Genomic DNA, 25,443 nt, shown 5'->3' with positions numbered 1-25,443 from the left:
TGAATTTTGTCAAAAGCTTTTTCTGCATCTATTGAGATGATCATATGGTTTTTATCCTTCAATTTGTTAATGTGGTGTATCACAATGATTGATTTGCATATATTGAAGAATCCTTGCATCCTTGGGATAAATCCCACTTGATCATGGTGTATGATCCTTTTAATGTGCTGTTAGATTCTGCTTGCTAATATTTTGTTCAGGATTTCTGCATCTATGTTCATCAGCGATATTGGTTTATAATTTTCTTTTTTTGGAATATCTTTTTCTGGTTTTGGTATCAGGGCGATGGTGGCTTCGTAGAATGAATTTGGAGTGTTTTTCCCTCTGCAATCTTTTGGAAGAGTTTGAGAAGGACTGGTGTTACCTCTTCTCTAAATGTTTGATAGAATTTGCCTGTGAAGCCATCTGGTCCTGGACTTTTGTTTGTTGGAAGATTTTTAATTATGGTTTCAATTTCATTACTTGTGATAGGTCTCTTTATATTTTCTAATTCTTCCTGGTTCAGTCTTTGAAAATTGTACCTTTCCAAGAATTTGTCCATTTCTTCGTGGTTGTCCATTTTATTGGCATATAGTAATTTGTAGTAGTCTCTTACAATTCTTTGTATTTCTGCACTGTCAGTTGTGATTTCTCCTTTTTCATTTCTAATTTTATTGATCTGTGTCCTCTCCCTTTTTTTCTTGATGAGTCTGGCTAAGGGTTTATCAATTTTGTTTATCTTCTCAAAGAACCAGCTTTTAGTTTTATTGATCTTTGCTACTGTTTTCTTCGTTTCTATTTCATTTGTTTCTGCTCTGATCTTTATGATTTCGTTCCTTCTACTGACTTTGGGTTTTCTTTGTTTTCTTTCTCTAGTTGCTTTAAGTGTAGGGTTAGATTGTTTACTTGAGATTTTTCTTGTTTCTTGAGGTGAGACTGAATAGCTATAAACTTCCCTCTTAGAACTGCTTTTGCTGCATCTCGTAAGTTTTGGGTCGTCACGTTTTCATTGTCATTTGTTTCTATGTATTTTTTTATTTCTTCTTTGATTTCTACAGTGATCTCTTGGTTATTTAGTAGTGCACTGTTTAGCCTCCATTTATTTGTGTTTTTTACAGTTTTTTTTCCTATAATTGCTTTCCAATCCCATAGCGTTTTGGTCAGAAAAGATGCTTGATACGACTTCAACTTTCTTCAATTTTCTGAGGCTCTATTTTTGACCCAAGATGTGATCTATCCTGGAGAATGTTCCATGTGCACTTGAGAAGAAAGTGCATTCTGCCACTTTTGGGTGGAATGTTCTATAAATAACTTTTAGATCTATCTCGTCTATTGTGTCATTTAAAGCTTGTGTTTCCTTATTTATTTTCTGTTTGGATGATCTGTCCATTGGTGTAAGAGGGATGTTAAAGTCCCCCACTATTACTGTGTTACTGTCGTTTCCCCTTTCATGGTTGTTAGCATTTGCCTTATGTATTGGGGTGCTCCTATGTTGGGTGCATAAACATTTATAATTGTTTTATTTTCTTCTTGGATTGATCCCTTGATCATTATGTACTGTCCTTCCTTGTCTCTTGTAACATTCTTAATTTTAAAGTCTATTTTGTCTGATATGAGTATTGCTTCTCCAGCTTTCTTTTGATTTCCATTTGCATGGAATATCTTTTTCCATCCCCTCACTTTCAGTCTGTATGTGTGCCTAGGTCTGAAGTGGGTCTCTTGTAGACAGCATATATATGGGTCTTGTTTTTTTATCCATTCAGCCAGTCTATGTCTTTTGGTTGGAGCATTTAATCCATTCACATTTAAGGTAATTATCCATAAGTATGTTCCTATTACCATTTTCTGAATTGTTTTGGGTTTGTTTTTGTAGGTCCTTTTCTTCTCCTGTGTTTCCCACTTAGAGAAGTTCCTTTAGCATTTGTTGTAGAGCTGGTTTGGTGGTGCTGAATTCTCTTAGCTTTGCTTATCTGTAAAGCTTTTGATTTCTCTGTCGAATCTGAATGAGATCCTTGCCAGGTAAAGTAATCTTGGTTGTAGGTTCTTCCCGACTTTAAATATGTCATGCCACTCCCTTCTGGTTTGTAGAATTTGTGCTGAGAAATCAGCTGTTAACCTTATGGGAGTTCCCTTGTATGTTGTCATTTTTCCCTTGCTGCTTTCAATAATTTTTCTTTGTCTTTCATTCTTGTCAGTTTTACTACTACGCGTCACAGCATGTTTCTCCTTGGGTTTATCCTGCCTGGGACTCTCTGTGCTTCCTGGACTTGGGTGGCTATTTCCTTTCCCACGTTAGGGAAGTTTTCCACTATAATCTCTGCAAATATTTTCTCAGGTCCTCTCTCTTTCTCTTCTCCTTCTGGGACCCCAATAACGCAAATGTTGGTGCATTTAATGTTGTCCCAGAGGTCTCTTAGGCTATCTTCATTTCTTTTCATTCTTTTTTCTTTATTCTGTTCCACGGTAGTGATTTCCACCATTCTGTCTTTCAGGTCACTTATCTGTTCTTCTTCCTCAGTTATTCTGCTATTGATTTCTGCTAGTGTATTTTTCATTTCAGTTATTGTATTGTTCATCTCTGTTTATTTGTTATTTAATTCTTCTAGGTCTTTGTTAAACGTTTCTTGCATCATCTCAATCTTTGCCTCCATTCTTTTTCCAAGGCCCTGAATCATCTTCACTATCATTATTCTGAATTCTTTTTCTGGAAGGTCGCTTATCTCCACATCATTTAGTTGTTTTTCTGGGGTTTTATCTTGTTCCTTTCTCTGGTACACAGTCCTCTCCCTTTTCATTTGGTCTGTCTTTCTGTGAATGTGGTTTTCATTCTACAGGCTGCAGGACTGTACTTCTTTTTGCTTCTGCTATCTGTCCTCTGGTGGATGAGGCTATCTAAGAGGCTTGTGCAAGCTTCCTGATGGGAGGGACTGGTGGTGGGTAGAGCTGGGTTTTGCTCTGGTGGGCAGAGCTCAGTAAAACTTTAATCTGCTTGTCTGCTGATGGGTGGGGTTGCGTTCCCTCCCTGTTGGTTGTTTGGCCTGAGGTGACCCAGCACTGGAGGCTACAGGCTCTTTAGTGAGGCTAATGGCAGACTCCAGGAGGGCTCACATCAAGGAGCACTTCCCAGAACTTCTGCTGCCAGTGTCCTTGTCCCCATGGTGAGCCACAGCCGCCCCCCACCTCTGCAGGAGACCCTCCAACACTAGCAGGTAGGTCTGGTTCAGTCTCCTATGGGGTCACTGCTCCTTCCCTTGGGTCCCGAAGCACACACTACTTTGTGTGTGCCCTCCAAGAGTGGAGTCTCTGTTTTCCCCAGACCTGTTGAAGTCCTGCAATCAAATCTCTCTAGCTTTCGAAGTCTGATTCTCTGGGAATTCTTCCTCCTGTTGCCGGGCCCCCAGGTTGGGAAGCCTGATGTGGGGCTCAGAACCTTCACTCCAGTGGGTGGACTTCTGTGGTATAACTGTTCTCCAGTTTGTAAGTCGCCCACCCAGCAGTTATGGGATTTGATTTTATTGTGATTGTGCCCCTCCTACCAGCTCATTGTGGCTTCTCCTTTGTTTTGGGATGTGGGGTATCTTTTTCGGTGAGTTCCAGTGTCTTCCTGTTGATGATTGTTCAGCCGTTAGTTGTGATTCCAGTGCTCTCGCAAGAGGGAGTGTGAAATTGGTGAATTTTTATGTAGCCATTTTAATATGGAAGATGGAAGAAAAAGAGCAACATTTTTGGCATATTATGCTTTATCATTTCAAGAAAGGTAAAAATGCAACTGAAACACAAAAAAAGATTTGTGCATTGTATGGAGAAGGTGCTGTGACTGATCAAACGTGTCCAAAGTGGTTTGCGAAGTTTCATGCTGAGGATTTCTCTCGCTGGATGATGCTCCACAGTCGGGTAGACCAGTTGAAGTTGACAGCAATCAAATCAAGACATTAATTAAGAACAATCAATGTTATACCACGCGGGAGATAGCCGACATACTCACAATATCCAAATCAAGCATTGAAAATCATTTGTAACAGCTTGGTTATGTTAATCGCTTTGATGTTTGGGTTCCACATAACTTAAGTGAAAAAAACCTCTTGACCGTATTTCCACATGTGATTCTCTACTTAAATGTAATGAAAATGTTCCATTTTTAAAACAAATTGTGATGGGCGATGAAAAGTGGATACTGTACAATAATGTGGAATGGAACAGATCGTGGGGCAAGTGAAATGAACCACCACCAACCACACCAAAGGCTGGTCTTCATGCAAAGAAGGTGATGTTGTATACAGTGGGACTGGAAGGGAGCCCTCTATTATGAGCTCCTTCCGGAAAACCAAATAATTAATTCCAACAAGTACTGCTCCCAATTAGACCAACTGAAAGCAGCACTTGATGAAAAGCATCCAGAATTAGTCAACAGAAAACACATAATCTTCCATCAGGATACCACAAGACCGCATGTTTCTTTGATGACCAGGCAAAAACTGTTACAGTTTGGCTGGGAAGTTCTGATTTATCCACCATATTCACCAGACATTGCACCTTTGGATTTCCATTTATTTTGGTCTTTACAAAATTCTCTAAATGGAAAAAATTTCAATCCCCTGGAAGACTATAAAAGGCACCTGGAACAGTTCTTTGCTCAAAAAGATAAAAAGTTTTGGGAAGATGGCATTATGAAGTAGCCTGAAAAATGGCAGAAGGTAGTGGAACAAAACGGTGAATACGTTGTTCAATCAAGTTCTTGGTGAAAATGAAAAATGTGTCTTTATTTTTACTTAAAAACCAAAGGAACTTTTTGGTCAACCCAATATTATCCCCAGTTCCATCAACAGTCAACCCAGAAAAGTCTGACCGGCTGAGACTGGTCTTTACCACACCTGGGGCTCCCAGCCCTGGCTGCAGAGTTAAATCACCTGAAAAGCTTTAGGAAAATACAGATGCCCAGGCCCCAGGGTCCACCAATTCTGTCAAACCCCTAGCAGCGGAGCCAGGCATATTAATTTTGGAAAAGCTCCCCCGGTGATTATAGTGAATATGTAGGGCCTAGAACCACTGCTCTACACAAGGAATAGAGGAGGGAGGCGTGGACAGAAGGACAACACAGTGGGCAGCCACTGTCTGTGTCCAGTCATCCACCCCCAGAGCCACACAGTGCTGCAAGGGATTCTGCAAGGCATTTAATTTGGTGCAGTTTTAATGTGCGCCAAATTAAATGCCTTGGAAAGATAAATCCACAAACCCTGCATGCTGTGTGATATATTCCAGTAAAAACTGCTTGTGCATAATGGGCTTTTTCAAACAGTCTGCACCCCTGTCTCACTTTATTCCTATAGAGCACTGGTTCTCAGACAGGAGCAGTTTGGCCCTCCAGGGGACATTGGGCAATGTCTGGAAACAAGTTTGCTTCTCACTACTTGGGAGGGATAGGGAGGTGTTACTGGCATCTGGTGAGTAGCGGCCAGGGATGCTACTAAACATCCTACAATGCACAGAATGGCCCCCTGCCACAAAGAATTATCCAGCTCCAAATGACAACAGTACTGAAGTTGAAACACTCTGCTGCAAAGAAGCAGTAGTCACCACTGGGTAGACGCGAAGCCTCGAATACAACCCTCCTCCAGGTCGGAAGCCCGTCCCTGACCAAGCACGTTTCAAAGAATCACAGAATCTTAGAGCAGGAAGAGACTTCAGAGACAATAAGCCCACTGAGACTCAGTTGGGTTTTTAGGAAAATCCTAGAACAAAGCTACACAATGTTTACCAAACCACATTATAATGCATTGCTGGCTTGACTTTCCGCCCAGGTAGTACAAGTGTTGCAAATTAACTAAAAATGGTATTCCTTACAGCAAATTCTTATTCGTTGATTTAACAAGTATTTGTTGGGTGCAAATACGGGTGCAAGTATGTTCAGGGCACGTTGCCGAATTTCCCTGCCAACACTGTTACCCACCCTGGGATAGCCCTCTTAATGTTCAAGCCCAATATAAGATCCAGGCAAGATATGCAGACTCAGAACACAGCAAAATCACCCCCAGCTGGGTTTATGGTGGTTTTATTGTTTTCTGGCTCATTGGATAACTTGGCAACCTGGGATCAGGTGTGCAAAGAACTGAAGGAGACCCATCCGAGAATCAGCTCTCCCAGGGGCTACAGTGGGGTGAGGCTTAGCACAGCCTGAAGCCCAAGGTCAGATGCCTAGCATTCCTCCCAGCTGCCCAACGCTGCCCGCTGCCCCCAGCCCAGCCTGCTCCAGCTCCCTCTCACACTGGGCGAGTTACGGGCAGCAGACTCAGGCCAGCCGGCACCCAGCCACCAAGTCCAGGGCTCTCCTCCTTCTCCACGCCCCCTCCTCACGTCCTCACTGCCACACTGTTATCGACAAGAATAAGCACTCCGTGGTAACTTGCCACAGAAATGAAAACTGCTCTGGGGGAAGAAACTGGGAACGTTTTGTCCTCCAGGGTCACAAGAGATTTAAGTTATTCTCCCTACTGGAGGTCTCATTTACACTGGGCGGAAACAACAACAAAATAAAAAGACCTGTCGAATGGATTGTGCAATAAAGGGAAATAAATGCTGCAGACCCAAACTGGCGGGGGCAAAGAAGAAGGGAGAGGAAGGACACGAAGCCGCCAGGAAGAAGAAACTGAGTCCGTGTGCCAGGGGGTGCTGGGCACTGGGTGATGCTGGAGGAGGGGGCCAGGGGCCGCCCTCCTGCCGGCTCCTTGAGATGTCCCCGTGCCTGCAACCATGCCTCCCCGTGCCAGGGAACACAGCTCCCCACGCCTCTGCCCACCCCACAGAACTCTGGGCTCAGCTGTGCCACTGACACCTGGCCAGAGACAACTGTCCCTGATATAAAGCAAGAGCCGCCAGAGCCACCTGCCCGGCGGGCCTGTGATCACAGCAGACGCTCCCAATATTTCACCTCTTTCCTCCTCCTTCGGAACGCTATCTCAAAGTTATTTCCTCAGGGATGCTTCCTCTAATCCCCTAGATTCATTCTTTCACTCAACAAATATCTACTGAATGAATTTACTGAGTGGCCCCCAAGGGTAAGGTGCCCTTCATGTAATCTCCCACAGCAAACGCCGTCTCCTCTTTAACAATAGTGATGGTAATTAAGTACTTACATAATTATTTCTTAGGGTCCAGTTCCCACCCCAAACCACCAGTCCTTCCAGAATATTGAGCTACATGAGAACAGGAGCCAAATCTGTCTGGTTGACTCTGCTACATCCCACTGTCGGTGCCTCCCACGTGTCGGAACATATTGAATGAATGAGTGAACATATGTGTGAGCAAACGGTCAGAGACACTCTTTTCATCATGTAAGTCCTCAAAAATCCAGTACTTATTTTACCCTTACAGCAGATGTCAAATTGGACAAGCCTCATTTCAAGTGCTCATAGCCACACGTGGTTACCATACGGGACAGTGCAAGGCCGGGCTCCTCCAGGGCCTTACCAGTGTGCTTGTTTGCTGGTAAAGTAGGAGAAAATTTAACCTCTGCTACACCGGGAGACAACACATCCCTTATGCTTCTTTCTGGTCGTGAGATGGCCCGGGTCCAATCCTATCTCTGCCACTTAACTACTTGCACGACCTGGGCAAGTTATGTGACCTCCCTGTGCCTCAGTTCCCTCTTCTATAAAGTGGGGATATTTTTATAACAGTATCTACGTTATGGGAGGGATGGCAGGAACAACGAGGTAAGACCCCTCAGCCCTTAGAACACTGCCTGTCTCACAGTAAGTACGCGATAGCATCAACCATTTAATATCTTATTATACGTTTATATCATGTACAGGTATTCATGCTCCACTTCCTGCCACACGAGATGGGAGGTAGCTCGAGTCACCACACATTCCGTGGTTACAACAAAAGAAGAACCAGTATCCATTTTAGAACTACATTCTGAGCGTATCAGTCACCGACAAAGACCACTGGGTTCCCCAAGGAAAAGCAAGATGGAATCTAGGTGATAAGATAAGGTCTAACCTCTTCCTTTGCGCTTCATGTAGTTTCCCTTGTTCTTAGGGTGCCGCATCCAGAGGCCTCGCACCTGGCGCTTCAGACCGGAGCTCCCGGTGCAGCACGGCTGGGCCGTCCCCTCAGCTCCAGGGCTCTGCGCAGAAACACCGCACGCAGCGCTCAGCTCAAGATGGCGGCGGTGGCGGGCCGTGCGCAGAGCCGCTGCTCTCGGCGCTGCGACCTGGAGGCGGAGCCGCAGCAGCTGCACCGGATCCCGCAAGAACTCCGCCTCCTCCCCCACTGCCGAGATCCCTAGAAAGCAGCCCCACCCACAGTCCTTCCGGGAGAGCGTGTGCTCTGCAGCCGGCGCTCACACCTCTCTGTTCTTTGATCAAAGAATAAAACTCTTTTGCTTCCAAATGGAAGAACTCAGTCTCGTTCTATTGGTTTAAGCAACACTGGGCAGAAGGACCCTTCTCAGGGACCAGCTCGGGAGGGTCAGTAACATGTTCTTTCACGGGTACTGCAAGATATATCTTAACACATGAGACTGATTATGGATGTACGAATTGTACAGGCTAGTGAAAAATGTAAATGCACGTAGAGAAGAGAATTTAGACTCGGCCATGGCACACATTATCATTGGTGAGAATGGGAAGTACTCGTTTAAATAAAAATCTTTGTGCAACTTTGTACCGGTTGTTTTAATGCGGTTCTCCCATCTGTTAAACTCAAATTCCACTGTACAGGCCAGACAAGCTGTGTCCTTTCCAATCCAGCACAGAAAGAAAATGACATTTACATTTGATTTCCTGTCTGGGGCATAAAGTCGGCTCCAGAAAGCTGAGCCTTCAGCAGGTTCCAGATGCAGGGCAAATGCTGGAACCATGACTGCTGTCATCATGGCCCGGGAGCAGGGGGATGCCACATTTGGAATGAGGTAATAGTACCTACCTTGCAGGAACACTGTGAAAATTTAATTGAAATAATATGCGTGACAGTGCTTGACCCATAGTAGGTATTCGGTAAATGTCCTTAGGGAAACACAATCTAATGTCTGGGTCTTCTAATGATGCCACAATCTCATTAAAAAGACTTCTATATTGAACTAAAAATGTGTTCTAATTCTGCCCTTTTTGACTATACAGAATGAGTCTAATTCCTCCTCCAGAAAGCCCTCAAACATATGAGGGTGACCTTTCATGCCCTCTCCACCAAACTTCTCTCTTCCAGCCAAACATCCTCAAGTTCCTCCAGTAAGACAAGAATTTGTTGTCTTCAAAGTAACTAGAAGCACCTGGGCTCCAGTGGATCCCAAGACACATCTCAGCACCAATAACATGCCTATAGCCCTGCAGGATCCCCAAACTGGTCTTGTGGGATATGGATAAAGTTAACCTCATGGTTAAGCCTAATGCTTTCTTCATCATATAAAATTCAGGGAACTTTCTGCATATGCTCTCCCCAGCCCCAGCACCGACTGCAGATGCTGCTTTGTTTGAAAGAGCCCGTTTTAGGACTAATACGCTCTTCACAGTTGAAATCCAGTCCCGAACCTTTAAAGTGACGTTTATTGTGGTCTTGGGAAAGGTTCAGTGGAGGTGAGAAGTGACAGCTGAGGGTGATAAATCAAATGCAGCTCAGTTTTCATTTAAGGGCAAACTATCATCCAGCCAGCCTGTCTCAGTCATCAAGCAGCTCTGGCAGCTTGTGACTTCTTACGTACATGGTAAACAGAACACTGAATGGTGACAATTTCTTCAACTGCTAGGATGAGCCGTCGGCTTCTGTTCTCTGCTCAAACTTGACATCTTAAGATGCTGGTTAGAGGACAGGCATGTTAAAAACTTCTCAGGACTAATCGTAATCATAAAGCCTCTTTTAGAAATGATGCTGCTTGTACAGCATGTTCACAGCACACCTTGTCTGCTCTGCTTCCTAAAGCACTGAGCTGAAGGTTGTAATACTCTAGCACTGACTGTCCAGTACATAGGTCACTAGCCACATGAGGACACTGAGCATTTGAAATCTGGCTAGCTTGACTTGAGATGTGATGTAAGTACAAAATAATACAGGATTTCAGAAATTTAGTACAAAAAATTGTAAAATATCTTATTTCTAATCATATGTATTGATTTTATGTTGAATTGATAATGTTTGGGATATATTAGATTAAACTAAATAATTATTAAAATTAATTTCACCTCTTTCTTTTTACTTTTTTTTCAGTGTGGCTACTAGAAAATTTTAAGTTACATAGGCAATTTGTCATGTGGCTCCATTACACTTCAATTGAACAGCACTAGTCTGGAAGGCAAGGTGGGAGCTGGAAATCCCTCATTTCTCTGGCTCTTCCTTTGGGTTCAGACTTAGGAAAAAGGGACCTACTTCAGAAACCATCACTCGCTTTACTGTTTATTTATTGGTTAGACTACAGCAGTGGTCCTCAAACTTCAGTGAACATAAATGCTATGGACTGAACTGTGTTACCCCAAGATTCATACGTTGAAGCCTAACCCTGCTTGTATTGGAGATAAGGCCTTTAAGGGGGTGATTAAGGTTAAATGAGGTCACAAGGGTGGAGCCCTGATCCAATAAAACTGATACTGCTGGGTATATATTCAAAAAAATCAAAAACACTAATTCAAAAAAATACACACACACCCTAATGTTCATAGCAGCATTATTTACAATAGCATAGAAATGGAAGCAACCTAAGCATTCATCAACAGATGAATGGATAAAGAAGATTACACACACACACACACACACACACACACACACACACTCAGCCATAAAAAAGAGTGAAATTTTGCCACTTGCAGCAACATGGATGGACTTGGAGGGTATAATTCTAAATAAAATAAGTCAGAAGGAGAAAGACAAATACTGCGTGATATCACTTATATGTGGATTCTAAGAAATACAACAAACTAGTGAATATAATAAAAAAGAAGCAGACTCACAGATATAGAGAACAAACTAGTGGTTACCAGTGGGGGAGTGGGAGGTACAAACTATTAGGTATAAAATAAGCTACAAAGATATATTGTACAATAGGGGGAATATAGCCGGATACTTTATCAAAACTATAAATGGGGTATAACCCTTAAAAACTGTGAATCACTATATTGTACACCTGTAACTTATATAATATTGTACATCAACTATACTTCATAAAACAAAAAAAAGAAGAGGAGGAAACACCAGCGCTCTCTCTCCACCATGTGAGGACACAGGGAGAAGGTAGCCGTCTCCAAGCCAGGAAGAGAGACTGCACCGGAAACTAAACCCTGATGGAACCCTGATCTTAGATTTTCCAGACTCCAGAACTGTGAGAAAATACATTTCTGTTGTTTTAAGCCACCAAGCCTGTGGTATTTTGTTATGGCAGCTTGAACAGACTAAGGCAATAAGCATCACCTGCGGAGCTTGTTAGACATACAGGTTGTTGTTGTTTCTATTCCTGAAAGAGGCTGACTATTGATTTGAGACAGGCCTGGAAACCTGCCCTTCTTTAACAAGCACTCTAAGCATTCCATGTGTATTTTGAGGTACCCTGGACCAAAAGAAACATCATTATCTAGACTCCTGTTGGCGCTGTTGCAGAAGGAGTTGGTGGGCAAGAACTGAATTCCTAGTTCTACCACTCCAGCAGTGGTAGCCAAATTAATTTGATCGTGAGCGTCCCCTTTTGGTAAAGCATTCTTGAGCATGCAACCGGCTGAGCACTATACTTCGTGATAAATTACATATGCCCAAACTATAAACCATACACTGAATATTAGCAAAGTTAATTTTTACATAAAAATCCAGGTATGAAGTTATGCTATTTTCTTTTTGGATCCCAGTGGATCATCTTCAGCCTGTGGAGGCCTCTCATTGAACAAGTTATAACACTTTATATGTTATATGAAGTCCTTGCTTTTGCCCATGCTGTTCCCATTTTGCCTTCTCTGCACTTAGAAAATGCCTATTTATTCCTCAGGCTTCAGCTCATAAATCTCCTCTGAACCGCTCTGCCTTCTCCTCCCCCTCTTACAGACAGCATTTCAGCTCCTCTTTGCAGCACCTCTATGCACTCACCACACTGAATTGCAAATATTTGTTTAACCTGTCATCTCCTTGAGGGCATGGACTGTGCCTTATTTATCTGTTTCGCCTGTGCCTTGCACACAGCTCCTGGCACAAGGTATGCATTATTTTTTAATGTTTGTAAAATGAGCAAACCAGTGAATGAGACTGCAATTAATCAATACTTTCAGCAAGTCACTGCCCTTCTCTGCGGAAGCAGAATCACCATAGTTTATGCGAGAAATACCCCACATAAAGGAGTGCGGTGAGAAGCTATCTGAAGCCATGCTGGGCTTTAAGTTTGGGTTTACAAAAGCACGTATAATTCACACCAAGCTGAGGATGAAAGCAAAGTGAACAGCCTAAACCACTCACAGCATAAAGAGCAGAGAAGGTTTTGGGGTGTTGTTTTTTTTTTTTTACTGCTATTTTTAATTGTTCGTCTTAAGGTCAGGATCCTCCTGGCAAAGTAATAAGGGATGGTTTGTGAGAGATCTCAGTGCATCTTTGTGGGGCAAGAAAAAGATGGATGGGGAACGAGAGGGCTTGTAGAGGCAGTATCATTTGTGAGCTACATCCAGGTCTGCACCTGCACAAAATGAAGGAGTCACTTGGTCCAAGCCTCAGAAACGTTACAGCTAAAAGTATCACCTTTTGGAAATTTAAACCTGGCTTGGGTGTGTAACAGCAAGTGTCCTCCCTCTGTGAAGTCTAAAGCCTCATTAGTTAGACGTTTGTTTCCCCCATTCCTTCACGTGCATTGTGTTGTCTCTGTCCCCAAGCTTCCCCCGTCAGGGAGTCATCATGGGCGGCAGCAGTACCCTGGCTGGAAGAATTCTCTGCGTGCTCTCTCACATGTGCTGGGGCCCATAGGAGAAGAGAAATGCTTTGTCACTTCCCTGTTTACATAACAGCTTTTCCTCTCAGCAGGAACTTGAAAGAAACAAAGTTGTACATAATCGGTTTATCTTCTCAGGCCCACTTACAAGGATTGACCCTGTGATATACTGAAAAGTAAAATACACGTCTGTTTATGAAGCACTTTTCAAGGTGATTAGCAAGCAACATTACCAGTAGAAAGGTTTCTATATTGTTCCCCTAAGAGTAGGGTTGCCAGATTTAGCAAATAAAAATATAGGACGCCTGGTTAAATTTGAATTTCAGATAGGCAATGAATAATTTTCTGGTATAAGCGTATATTGCACTTGTCCTGCATTTTATCTGGCAACCCTACTTGAAGGGGAAAAAAATCTCTACATAACCCTCATGGGGAAAATTTCTCTCTATGTCTCTGGAAATGTTTCCCACTAGCTGAGAGGTGTATGTTAATAAAAACATACGTCTGAAAGCTAAGATATCTGAGTTCTCTTCTAGTTCATGTTCTCATTGATTCATCAATGTTTCATCCCAAATACTGAGGTATGACTCTCCTGGGAGCGTGTTTTCTTTGTAACATAGCAGGTTTCTAAAGATCAAATATGTTACCTGACAGGAGGAACCCTAATGGAGGGAATTTCATGTAACAGTGGCAGATACATGGTACTTTCTGTCCTAGCTAAGCCTTCAAAGTGTTGTAGTTACCACTTCTACCTATGTTTAAAGGCTGTCCTGCATCTGACTTGTTGTTGTTCATTTATTATTACATCTTGTGCCTGCTTCCAAAATGGATGTAATTTGCAGTGAAAAAGAATAAAAATCACCCAAAGTAAATATCATGTGAGGACTGAGCTTGCTGGAAGCCAAGGCAGAAAATAAAATGCAGCACATTACATACCTCTTACTGTTGGGTAAACAGCACTGTTGGCTTCTCAGAAGAAACAAAGTTCTTCCTGGCATTAAATTCCAACATGCGTGTGCGTGTATGCATGCATACGTGCAAAAATGTGCATGTCCAGATGCCCCTTCAGAACTGTCCTTCCAGAACTTTCAAAGTTATTTGATAAGAATTCTGCAACAGAGATCAAGACTCTGCCCATAAATTTAAATTCCTTTTATTGGGAGTTACCTCTGCGGGGAGGAGGGTACTAGCATAGTGTAAACGCAAAGCAGGGGGAAGATAAAAAAAAAAAAACAACTGGCTGAGCTTGGTCACAAATGTGAAAGTAGACTTTCACCCATGAAAAACACTATAGAACCTGAATACAGCTCTCCACAAAGTGTTCTTCATTATTATTATTCATTAGTGTAAACATGTGGCTTGTTTTCAATTATTCCGTATTGAAGCTAGTGAGACAAGATGATAAAGTTCCAAGACGTTAAATTACTAGGGCCTCTTATTACAAAGCAGCATTTTTCTTTTCAGGGTTATGTACCACCCTTTTTCTTATTCATTACTAATGTAACATCAAGCTGTGAACTTCTACAAGGCTGAAAATAATTCATGCAACCAATCTTCTTTAACAAACTAATCATCTTGCTCCTTCAGGAAGTACAAGATATGGAACACTGGTGATGATTATGAAAAATAACAGTATTTATAAGAACCCACCGTGCTCCACACTATAGCTAAGGAAAATTTAACTGTGTTTAATGATCTTGCCACTAATACTCTCATTGAGATAGTCAGGGCCTGCCACATCATTTTGGGACGGAAGTTCTCAAACACATTGTTCTCAGAACGCCTTTATACTCTTACCAAAATTATTAAGTACCCCAAAGAGCTATTGTTTAAATGTATTATAAAGATAAATATAATATGTTGCTATATTAGAAATTAAGGCTGAAAAAAATTTAAATATCTATTTGTTAACCTTACTAAGAAAAAATCTAATACATGTTAACATTTTTATCAAACACAGCTATGTTTTCCAAAACAAAAACATTAGTGAGAAGAGTGGTATTACTATACATTTTTGCAAATCTCTTTAATGCCTGGATAGCTGGATTCTCATATCTGCTTCTGTATTCAATCTGTTCCAATGTCACATGTTACATGACATCTGGAAAACTCCCCTGTACACTCATGAGAGATTGAGAGTTAAAAAAAGGAGATAGGGAGGGAGACGCCAGAGAGAGGAGATATGGGGCTATATGTATAGCTGATTCACTTTGTTATAAAGCAGAAACTAACACACCACTGTAAAGCAATTATACTCCAATAAAGATGTTAAAAATAAAAAGGAGATAACAACTTAGTATTATTATTAAAATAGTTTTGCCTTCACAGACCCCCCTGAGAATGTCTCGGGGACTATTAGGGTTCCCTCAACACATTTTGAGAACTGCTGTATTTGGATAAGACTGACTTCCATAAAAGCAAAATTAAGTTTACTATCTAGTGAAGAAAGCACTAGAATTACAAGAGTAAAAGTTCCATTCTACATATATTAGCTAAACAGAAGTATAAAACACAGTATCTATTTTAAGGGGCTTAAAATTTATTTTGCAATAGAGTAGTGGGGTATATTGCTTTACTCTTCAAAATATCAGCTGCTCCTCTTACAAGGAGCGCCTAAATGGGCCCACCCAACAGAGACTATCCCTATGGGAAGATTATACTCTTCCCACCCTATTGTGTTCATGTCTGTCCATCTGACTCACTTTGGCCAATGAAATGTGAGTAGAAGTGGCATGTGCTACTTCTGTGCAGAAGCTTTAATGACCATTAATGGATGCTTTAATGGATAGGTGATTCTTCCATCCCTCATCTCCTCTCCCATGAGACTCACAACGTCCAGGAAAGAGCTGCTTCTTCAGCCTGGGTCCTGAAATGAAGGCAACATGGAGCAGAGCGGCAGTTAATCCATGCAGTGCGTGTAACAAAGCAGCCCACTGAGATTCTTGGAGTTATTTGTTACCACAGCATAACTTAGCCTATGGTGACTGATAAAGGTGGGATAAGGTATGTATAGAAAAAGTTATATATCAAAGAAGTATCATAATAATTATTCCCACTTATTAACCAATATAAAGCAAAGGGAAATCTATGTCAGTATCCTCAATTTTTAAGCAAATATTTAATTAACTGTAACAAGCATTATGGAGTCAGGCTCTATGCTAGACACTGAATATCCAGGGATGAGTAAGATATGGTCTCAGCATGGAAGGAGGTGGTGGGAAGCACAGCTTTGACACTGGAAGCTTAGCTCTGCTATTCACAACTGTATGACCTTGGGTAAGTTCCTCTGAGCCTTATTTTCTCACCTGTAAAATGGATATAATAATACCGACTTCAGATGATTGTAAGAATTAAATGATATGATTATATAAAGTATGTAGCAGATAGCCTAGCATAGTGTGTATTTTCAATAAAGACTATTTTCCTTCCTCATATGTCTCCCCATCTCCCACCTCCCACTCCTAGATGAGGGTCTTAGGATTCTAAACTTAACTCTATCTACTGGATTTCTGAGTTACTTTTCTAAATTTTAGTCTCTCCAAAAATAAAAAAATTGCATATGTACCACATACATATACATACACACACAAATATATTCATTTAATCTGTCACTCAACTAATACTTATTAAATATTATACTCACTTTACAAATAAGAAAACTCAAGCAGTGAGAGGTTGAATAACTTCTCCAACGTCATATGTCAGCACATATATATTTAACCTCGTTTTCTTAATGGCTGATAATATTCAACAGTATTACTAGATTACAATTTACTTAACTATTCCCTCTTTGATGGACATTTGTAAGATGTGTTATGTGTTTACTATCACAACAAAGAAACATCCTTATACAAATATTTTTTTATACATATGTAACTACATTTTAGGATAAATTCTTAGCATTGGATTGCCAGGTCAAAGAGCATAGAAATTTAAATTCTGATAGGTACTGTGAAATTGCTTTTTAGAAAGTCTTTGCCAATTTATACTCCTGCCCTCGGGGAATGAACATGCCCTTTCTTCAGAGCCTTATCTACACTATCCGCTAAACCTTCAACAGCTTGTGCCTCTGGATCTGGATCATGTTCCCAAGAATACTCTCATTGGGCACTGTTTAGGAAAGCTGCTGAACGGGGAGGACCCGTATTTTTGTGCCTGGCGGGTTAATGCCTTCTTTCTCTGCTTTCACACACAGTGCATTTGGGACATCTGGCTGGAAGTAGGCTTTGATCTGCTCTGAACTACACAAGAATAATTCATCTATGTGAAAGGTAACTTGTATATTGATCCAGAAACATTGCAGGAGCGTAGCTTTTTCATTGATTATTTGATAATGGGTCATTTCATTTTTATCTACTTCTGACTTCTCTGTCTAACTCGGATTAAAAAACCAGGTAACCCTGAGCACATAATTCATCTCAGTGGAAAGCATTTTGCCTGCCAATTCACATTAGCTCAAAAAGTGACCCTGCAAACCTCTAAGTCCTTCAGAGCAATACATTTTAGAGATGGCTCTTCCAACCTGCCTTATTCTTGTTTAATATCTGGACAAGACACTAAGGGAGCATTTAGTCTGAAGCAAATTGCATCTCATATCTTCTTGGAATGAGGCAAAAGCAAATTTAAAACATCTTTCAATGAAGTGAGCCCACATTGACAAGAGTACATGTATTCGCTTCCATTGTATGTTCTTAGCTAATTTACAACTACATTCATTGAATTAATAATGATCAGCTGGGATTCACAGAGGCCTGATACCCAGGGCTCCATTCAGGGGCTGCTGGCCTGATATTTAAATATTTATTGATGATAATTGGGTGACAGACAGGGATGGGCTCAGCCAGAAATAAATTCAATCTGCTTGCACAAGCATCCTAGCCAAGAGTCCTCCTTAGGCCACATAGATACAATACCAAGAGAAATGGGAGGTGAAAAGAACATTGAAGATATGTGAAAACTAAGAAATTGAGTCTTATGATTGCTTTGTTTAGTTAAAGGTTAAGGTAAACTCCTTAAACATTTTTTTAACCAAATTGCCAACAAAAAGAAGAGAATGTGGAATTCAACACTGCTTTCCTGGATTCTGAATATTTCCTCCCACTTTAAAAAACATTTGAGTGCTACCAGGCACTAGGCATTAGATCTGTATAGAGACTAAAAGGAGACCCAAAGGGAAAAAAATGAAAGAGGTAGAAGGTAGAGGAAAAAAAAGGCAAGAGAGGGAAAAGAAGTTGATCAGAAAGAAAACACTTGAAAAAAATGATAAAAGATCCTTTTCAACCCATGACCTACCTTAATAGCACTTAGAAACATGTAGTCACTATTCTCCCCACACACACACAAGATGATTCAGCCTGCTGCCTCTACTTGACAAATAGGAATATTACAGATAATTTAGCCATCAGTGTTAATCACCTTACTGGAGCATGTATTAGTCAAGATATGCCAGGTTATGCTGCAGTAACAAAGAAACTCAAAACCTTAATGACCAAAAACTACAAAGGTTATTTCATGCTCAGGCCACGTGTCCATCTCAAGCTGCAGGGCATTCTGCTCATCAGAGTCACCCAAGGACACAGGCTGACAGAGCAGCCAATGGCCCTGCAGACGGAGAATCTTGCATTGGCAATTAAATGATCTGGCCTGGAAGGAAACAGCACTGATGACCACCACAGGGGACATGCTTAAGACAGGTGTGGCTTTGAATCCCTTCTCTGCTTCTAACTAACCCCGTGAACTTGAACACATCATTTAAACTCTTGGAGACTCAGATTCCTTAACTGAAAAATGGAAATAATACAACTTACTCATGAAGTTGCTATAAAGAATAAATGAGATGATAAATATGCAGAACCTAGCACATACTGGGGGCTCAATAAATGATAGGCTCTTGGTTCTTACCACATTAAAAGACTTCCCAAGAGCCCAGTGTGCTTTTACTCTCTTGCACTACATTATACACAAGATTCTTTAAAATATATATTAAACCACAATACATACGTATCTCAAGGCTCTCATTGCCACCTACTGTGGTTTCCAACAGCTCAATTTTGTACATGGGGAAAGGTGACCTGGAGGTGATTGAAGAATTCAGCCAAAGTTGTTCCATAGTCAAGAAGGCGTAACAACCATCCTTGTGTCTCCTGACGTCCACTGCAATCTCCATCTCACTGCTACGCCTGACCTACTGTGCATGGGGGCAAGAAGGGAAAACAATATACCTCACCCCAGAGAGCATCTTTGGCAGCAAGCTTTTAGACAAGGAGCAGGTAAGTCAAAAGGTTACTTTCTATTCATATGCAGTGATTACTCTTCACTGTATTTCCCATAATAGCCAAGGAAAGCTAAAGAGATAAAAAAATGATTACAATTATAATAACCATAATAATGGCTAACATTTACTAAGAACTTACTCCATGCCAGGTCCTATTCTACAAACTTTTAGAAGATTCTCTCATTTAATCCTCACACTAACACAAGGAAGTAAGTGGTAATATTACCCCATTTTGCAGGTGAGAGAACTGAGGCCCCATGAGGTGAAGCATCTTGCCCAGGGCATCCTAAACAGTAAGCGGTAGTCAGCAGTCAAGCCCAGAAAATTTTATTCTGAATCCCATCGTCTTAGCTTCCCCACTATGGTTCTAATTCATATACAGTCACTATTTTGAAATCTTGCTTACCAGGAAAAGGGAATGGTGGCTGATGGAATTGCTCCATAAGTTCAAGGGCTAAGAACTGTAGGTTCATTCAGACATTCTGTTGTATTCTTGTCCGTCATTATACTCAGCATCTCCCTAGCATCAGACAATTAAACAGACAAGTTCTTGAACATGTAAAGAAAGAGTAAAAGAGGCAGATCAGAGCACAGAGAAGATGATCCACTGATATTTACCAAACACATGAATGTCAAATTCATCATCATTAATTGAAGAAAATTCAAATTGATGTTCTTCCTGTGCTAGTCAACAACATCCCAGACATAAACGAAGCTCATTATTTTAACTTCATCAGCCCCTTAACACAAGATATACATGCCAGATTCTGAATATTGAACCTCATTGCACCACTGCCTTTTTATAAACCAAGGAAGATAGCTCATGGAACAAAGTGCTTTAGGGAAGTGTCACAGGGTGGAAGAAGGAGAGGGAATTCACACTTATCTCCAGGGAGAAGGGGGGACCCCGTGGAAGGAGCAGGCCAGCTCCCTCAGTCCTGACAGGTACTATTTCAGTGTTACGGGACCAATAAATTGGAGAGAGAATTAGTACCTATTATTTTAATACTCAGCTAAAAGAAATTTTTAAATTCTATATCAATGAATTTTCAGGGAGAACCAAGTAGTCTGCACTAACCCCAAAATGTCACTGCTAATGCTCTGTCAAACAAAACAAATCTCTCTCCTAATAAAGACAACAATATTAAATGGAATTCTGTGTGTTTTTAAATGCATAACCAATTAGCAATCACTCAGTAATGAACTAATAGAACTTACAAGGTTCCCCTTTCTAATTTTGCAGAAATATTTGGAAATTAATGGGATGTGATTTATCAGACTAAGCTCACAAGCTATTTCCAAGTCCTTGTTCTTTTTCCTTTCACATGACAAAGTGGGCTGCAACTAACAATTTCTGTGGTCACAGTGCATGATCACTATTGTTAAGTGGAAGTTGTAGGGGTAACAACAGCAGTTGGCCAGGGTAGGTTAGGATGGCAAAGAAGGCCTTGTCAGTCAGTGCCCCTCAGATCACATACTTCCACCTGCTCCACATCTCCTTAGCTGTGTTTGTTGGGAAAGATTTAGCCTCAGCAAGCTGGTGAATGGTCCATGACATGCTCCGGCAACGGGGATCAGAAACATACAAGCACTGAAAACTTGTTGGGGAAGTAGAGGTCAATCCAAATACATAGGCCTTAAAGCAAAAGTTATCAATTTGGTATCAGTGACTTTAAAATCAAATAGAACAGACCAGTTTCACTGTACCAACAGAGGGTCAAGGTAACCCCAAAGGAAGCCCTTTGGCTTTCTGACTGTCAAGGAGCCTTGATTCAGAAATGATGGAGGAGGGCTTCCCTGGTGGCGCAATGGTTAAGAATCCGCCTGCCAATGCAGGGGACACGGGTTCGAGCCCTGGTCTGGGACGATCCCACATGCCACGGAGCAACTAAGCCCATGCGCCACAACTACTGAGCCTGCGCTCTAGAGCCCGTGAGCCACAACTACAGAGCCCGCATGCCACAACTACTGAAGCCCACGTGCCTAGAGCCTGTGCTCCACAACAAGAGAAGCCCCCGCCATGAGAAGCCCGGGCACTGCAACAAAGAGTAGCCCCCGCTCACCACAACTAGAGAAAGCCCACGCGCAGCAACAAAGACCCAACACAGCCAAAAAAATAAAAATTAAAACGTTAAAAAAAAGAAATGATGGAGGACTTCTGCTTAAGTCCTGAGCAGACTTGCAGCTCACAAGACTACAAGTCTTGTAGTCAAAAAAATAAAAAAATAAAAATAAAAATAAAGAAATGATGGAGGACTTCTGCTTAAGTCCTGAGCAGACTTGCAGCTCACAAGGCTGCAAGTGGCCTTCCCCATACCTTTGTGTTTTCTGGGGGCGTGGCACCACCACCATGCACATATCTACGTGCTTATTATAAGATACAAGTTGTTATTTTCCTCTAGGCAGGAATTAACTATCAAATGCCCTTATATAGGAGCCATAGCACCTGTACCTTTGATATCCAAAAATGTTTACTTTTCAAACTAATGACGGTACTGTGGTCTTGCCAATCAGCACCAAAATAGATCAGGTCACACTTCTTGCTAGCGTAGTAGTTTTCCACTGTTCCACAGAGTGCCAGGGTTTCAAGGAGGGGCTCCTCCAAGAGAGGAAGCAGGGAAGTGAAGGTCAACAGGGTGAAGCATCTCTCCCACCTCCACAGCCATGGTTTCTGCTTTATCTGTTATATCAGAGATATGGTTTTTCACTGGAGGAGGGGTCCGGTTCCTTAAAAAATTTAAAAACCACTATTCTAGAAGATGCCCAGGTTATCAGAATAATAAAATCAGTACGTAGCGTGCCTCATCCAAGAGAAGCAGCTATGTGTGTATCAGTGTTCTGGGTTTCCAGGGTAAAGTATTTCCCTTTCTCAACAGTGAACAGTAGTTACCCCTCAGAACTCCAGGAAGAACCAGCAACCCTGAGTGCCTCAACAGCCTAACAGAGCCTCTACTTGATCAATCTGAAGAAGAAAAAAGCCATGTAGGGGAAGAAGAGATATGAATAAAACAAGTTAAAAACAACAGCAAAACAGCAGCACTATGCCACCATGGAAATGCTATATTATTAACTTGCTTCATGGGAATTTACCCAGCCCTCTGCATGCGAATGGTCCAACCCAGCTATTGAAAGATTCATGCAGACTGAAGGAAGTTGAGAGACAAAAGGAGCTGAGTAGAGGCCGTATCTGCACTCAGAAGGCCTGTGGTGACCTATCAACTCACAGTCCTGCTGAGTCTATAGGGAGAGAGAGAAACTAGACCCCGGGGCTGAATCATCGGTAGTCAATTCTGAATGCATCCCCAGACAAAACAGCAGTCAGACACCCTGGCACCAAAGACACAACGAAGAAAATGCTGGGGAAAGATCTCTGTTTAAAGGTCTGTTGATTCCCAAAGAGCCCTATAGCAAAAAGTCTTTGACTCCAAATGCAGCAGACTGTTTCCATCCTCGTTGTGCCTGCGACACACACAGCCTGATGTGAAATGAGCCTGTGCTGTTCTGATGTTCATCCGTTAAGCAGGAAAGGGTATCCAAGGTAGAAGAGCAGAAAGCTCTTCCGGGAAGCATCCAGACCCCTGGATCTAAAGGCGTGATGTGGATCCTAGAAGCCTGCATGTGGGGCCCTTCTATGAGGCCCCCTACCCTGTTCTGTCTCCTAGGGACCAGACAAGAGTAGGGGGGCGGGTCTCACTAGCCAGGGAGGAGAATGGGACACAGAGTGGATGGCGGACGGAGAAAGAGACCCAAGGTTTGGGCAATGGGGTCTCTGAACGCCCAGCCTACTTCTGGCTCCTGGACCTGAACGGCTCTTCCATGCAGACACTCCAGTGCCTCTTCTTTGGACATCCTGGGACATCTCCCTGCCTTACCTTTACCCAAGTTCCCTGCCTTTCATCACCCCTAATGCTTTTCCACTGACGGGCTCCTTTCAGAGCAGGCCCAGGTAACTACTACTTCTTAGGCCATAGGCCCAAGACATTGTATGCCCAATGGAGCTTCTTTGAAGAGCCCAGGGAGGGCCAGTTTAAATGACCTTTCCTCCAAGCAGTGCCTCCAGAAGCTCCACAATGCACCTCTCTGCCTCAGAGCGTCTACCTGAAGATTTAGAGGCGGAAAAGGACAGAGTTATGTGGGTTATGCCCTGCTGGGTTGCTTTCTCCGACCTCCGAAGACCGTCCTCCATCTTCTCTCCAATCTGACCCAGGACTCTGAAGTCATAAACTAGTCCTTATCCTTTCTCTCCCCAAATACAGCAGATTCTTTCATAGTGATAGTACCAAGGCGTCCACTCATCATTAGCTTGGAATGGAAGTTCAGCAACTTTGCTATGGCGTGGCTTTGCTCTGATGTTTTCATTATGATAGCTATAGAAGAATTTGGGGACATTTTATAAACCCCAAAGTCTTAAAGTGAATTTTTAGAGATTCATTAGCTCATGAAATCTTAGGTTATGTCATTGTTGTGCGACAGCCAATACAGAGGGATCTGAAATATGTGTCTCTAGTGACCACATGGTTTCTCAGAGTGAGACTTCTCCATAGCCAGGGGCCAACAGATGACCAAGTGACTAGCTAGTGGAGGTGGCATTGCCATAGGAAACCAGAACTTCTGACTCTTAGCGTTTCCTTAGTCCACTGGGGGAAAAGGTTCCAGTTCTTATTTCTGTTTGCCAGCAAAATGTTCAGATGTCTAGAATCCATCTGTGAAGAGCCCCACAAGAATTTGGCAGTCACATCAGAGCAAGGGAGCTCGTTCAGAGTGATTAGAATGGAAAGTCATAGCAGTAACTTTCTAATATCACTAATCTGCAACAGATTTGCATTCCTTAGGGGGCCGAGCCATCACTTAGCTTATTAGGAAGGAAAGGCATATGGCTCAGTCAGAGGAGTTTGGATCATCTCAGTACAATAAGGTTTGAAGGCTGAGGGCATACCCACCAGTGAGAGACAAAAGAGAGAAGTTGGGGCCAACAAGGCAGGACCAGGTAAGCAGCAAGGAAATGAAAGATGGTGGCAGATGTCACAGTCCTCTGGTTATGAATGCCCCATCCCAATCAAACTTACCATGGAGATATTGGGGGTCAGGCTCTCTGAGCAGAGCCTACATCTGCTACACCAGAGCCACCAGGCTCTACTTCTTGGAAGTCTGGTCCATGGACAGTCATCTTTCCTTAAAACTGAACGGTACAGGATAGTGACCTAGAGGAAAAGTTCAGAGGGAATTTCGCTTTGAACTCTGAAGCCCACGTAAGATTCCTCTTAGCCTAGATTTCTTAGGCAAGGATTTTGGGCTAAAGCTTTACTCAGGCAATACAATGCCAGGGCAGTGAAAATGAGGGGAAAGGAGGGTCAGTCAGGAAAGGATGGAAAGTAAATGCATGTTGATGTCTTACTGTGCTGTCCACTGCACAGTGGACAGTGTTAAAGAGATGCAGCCCTTGCACAACGGGTGTACCTGCTTGGCCACAGCAGGACATCTCCGGTCAAGCTATAAAGAGAAAAAAAATGTACCTCAGGACTGTCCATCAAAGGGAAGAATGGAGAGGGAATTTACCCATCTCCAGTCTTGTTGGTCAAGATGTGGACCATTTAACTCCCCTGCATTTCTGAGTTGCATCAAACGGCTCTGCCCCCACCAAGTGCCATGACGCTCATTCACATCCAGAGGCGCTGGGAGGAGGCAGAGCCTCTGGGCATCAGAACCACACCAGAACCTTGCCAGAGTTGACCCACACTGCAACCGCTGAGACGAGTAAGCAGCTGCGTCCAGGAGGCAGGGGAGGCCAAGAGAATGGGGGCACCTGAGGTGTGGCCATAAACTGACATGATCTTTAGTTAAAGGAAACTGCTTCCCCTTGCTCCTGATTTTCAGTGTAGCTGTTGTCAATTCTGAGCGCATCACTGCAACTGGTAGACTCTGGAGTTGAGGAAGCCTAATGTGAAGCCGGGCTCCCCGCCCCTCTGCCCCTCTAGGTGACCTTCTGGAAGGGAAGGTGCCTAATGCCTCTTTGCACCTGCTCCCTGAGACAGGCTTTCCACTTCCATCCACAAACACATTAGTAACCGGATGAGATCAGGTTTGGCCCATTGGGCGATTGTGGGATTCCACTCTAGTTCTTGGCTTGATAATGCATATCAAAAAGCCAACAAGAACTACACATCCCCTTTCCCGTATATTGAGGCAGCACAGCATTAGGCTGAGGGTTTTAGGTTGGGCTCTGGAGGGAGACAGCCTAGAGTAACTGGGGCCACCACCTCCTAGTTATGTAACCTCTTTCTCTGTTCTCTCATATGTAAAAATGGAC

At 42.5% G+C, this 25,443-nt stretch overlaps 2 long non-coding RNA genes across 3 annotated transcripts in view; both read right to left on the bottom strand.

Annotated features, from left to right (window-relative positions):
• LOC118890694 overlaps positions 1–8,144 on the bottom strand; it is a 194,302-nt gene extending 186,158 nt beyond the window's left edge. For both annotated transcript variants that reach the window (XR_005018802.1, XR_005018801.1), the window contains exon 1: positions 7,978–8,144. This is a non-coding gene — a long non-coding RNA (uncharacterized LOC118890694). The remainder of the gene's footprint in view (positions 1–7,977) is intronic.
• Positions 8,145–15,448: 7,304 nt separating this feature from the next.
• LOC118890949 lies at positions 15,449–24,327 on the bottom strand. Its single transcript, XR_005018866.1, has 3 exons — positions 24,203–24,327; positions 19,543–19,685; positions 15,449–15,728 (listed from the first exon to the last, which is right to left on the bottom strand). It is a non-coding gene; the product is annotated as an uncharacterized LOC118890949 (long non-coding RNA).
• Between the last annotated feature and the right edge of the window lie 1,116 nt (positions 24,328–25,443).

This window comes from Balaenoptera musculus, chromosome 2, assembly GCF_009873245.2.
Source record: "Balaenoptera musculus isolate JJ_BM4_2016_0621 chromosome 2, mBalMus1.pri.v3, whole genome shotgun sequence".
NCBI classification, from domain to species: domain Eukaryota; kingdom Metazoa; phylum Chordata; class Mammalia; order Artiodactyla; family Balaenopteridae; genus Balaenoptera; species Balaenoptera musculus.
This window is presented reverse-complemented; position numbering and strand designations above follow the sequence as displayed.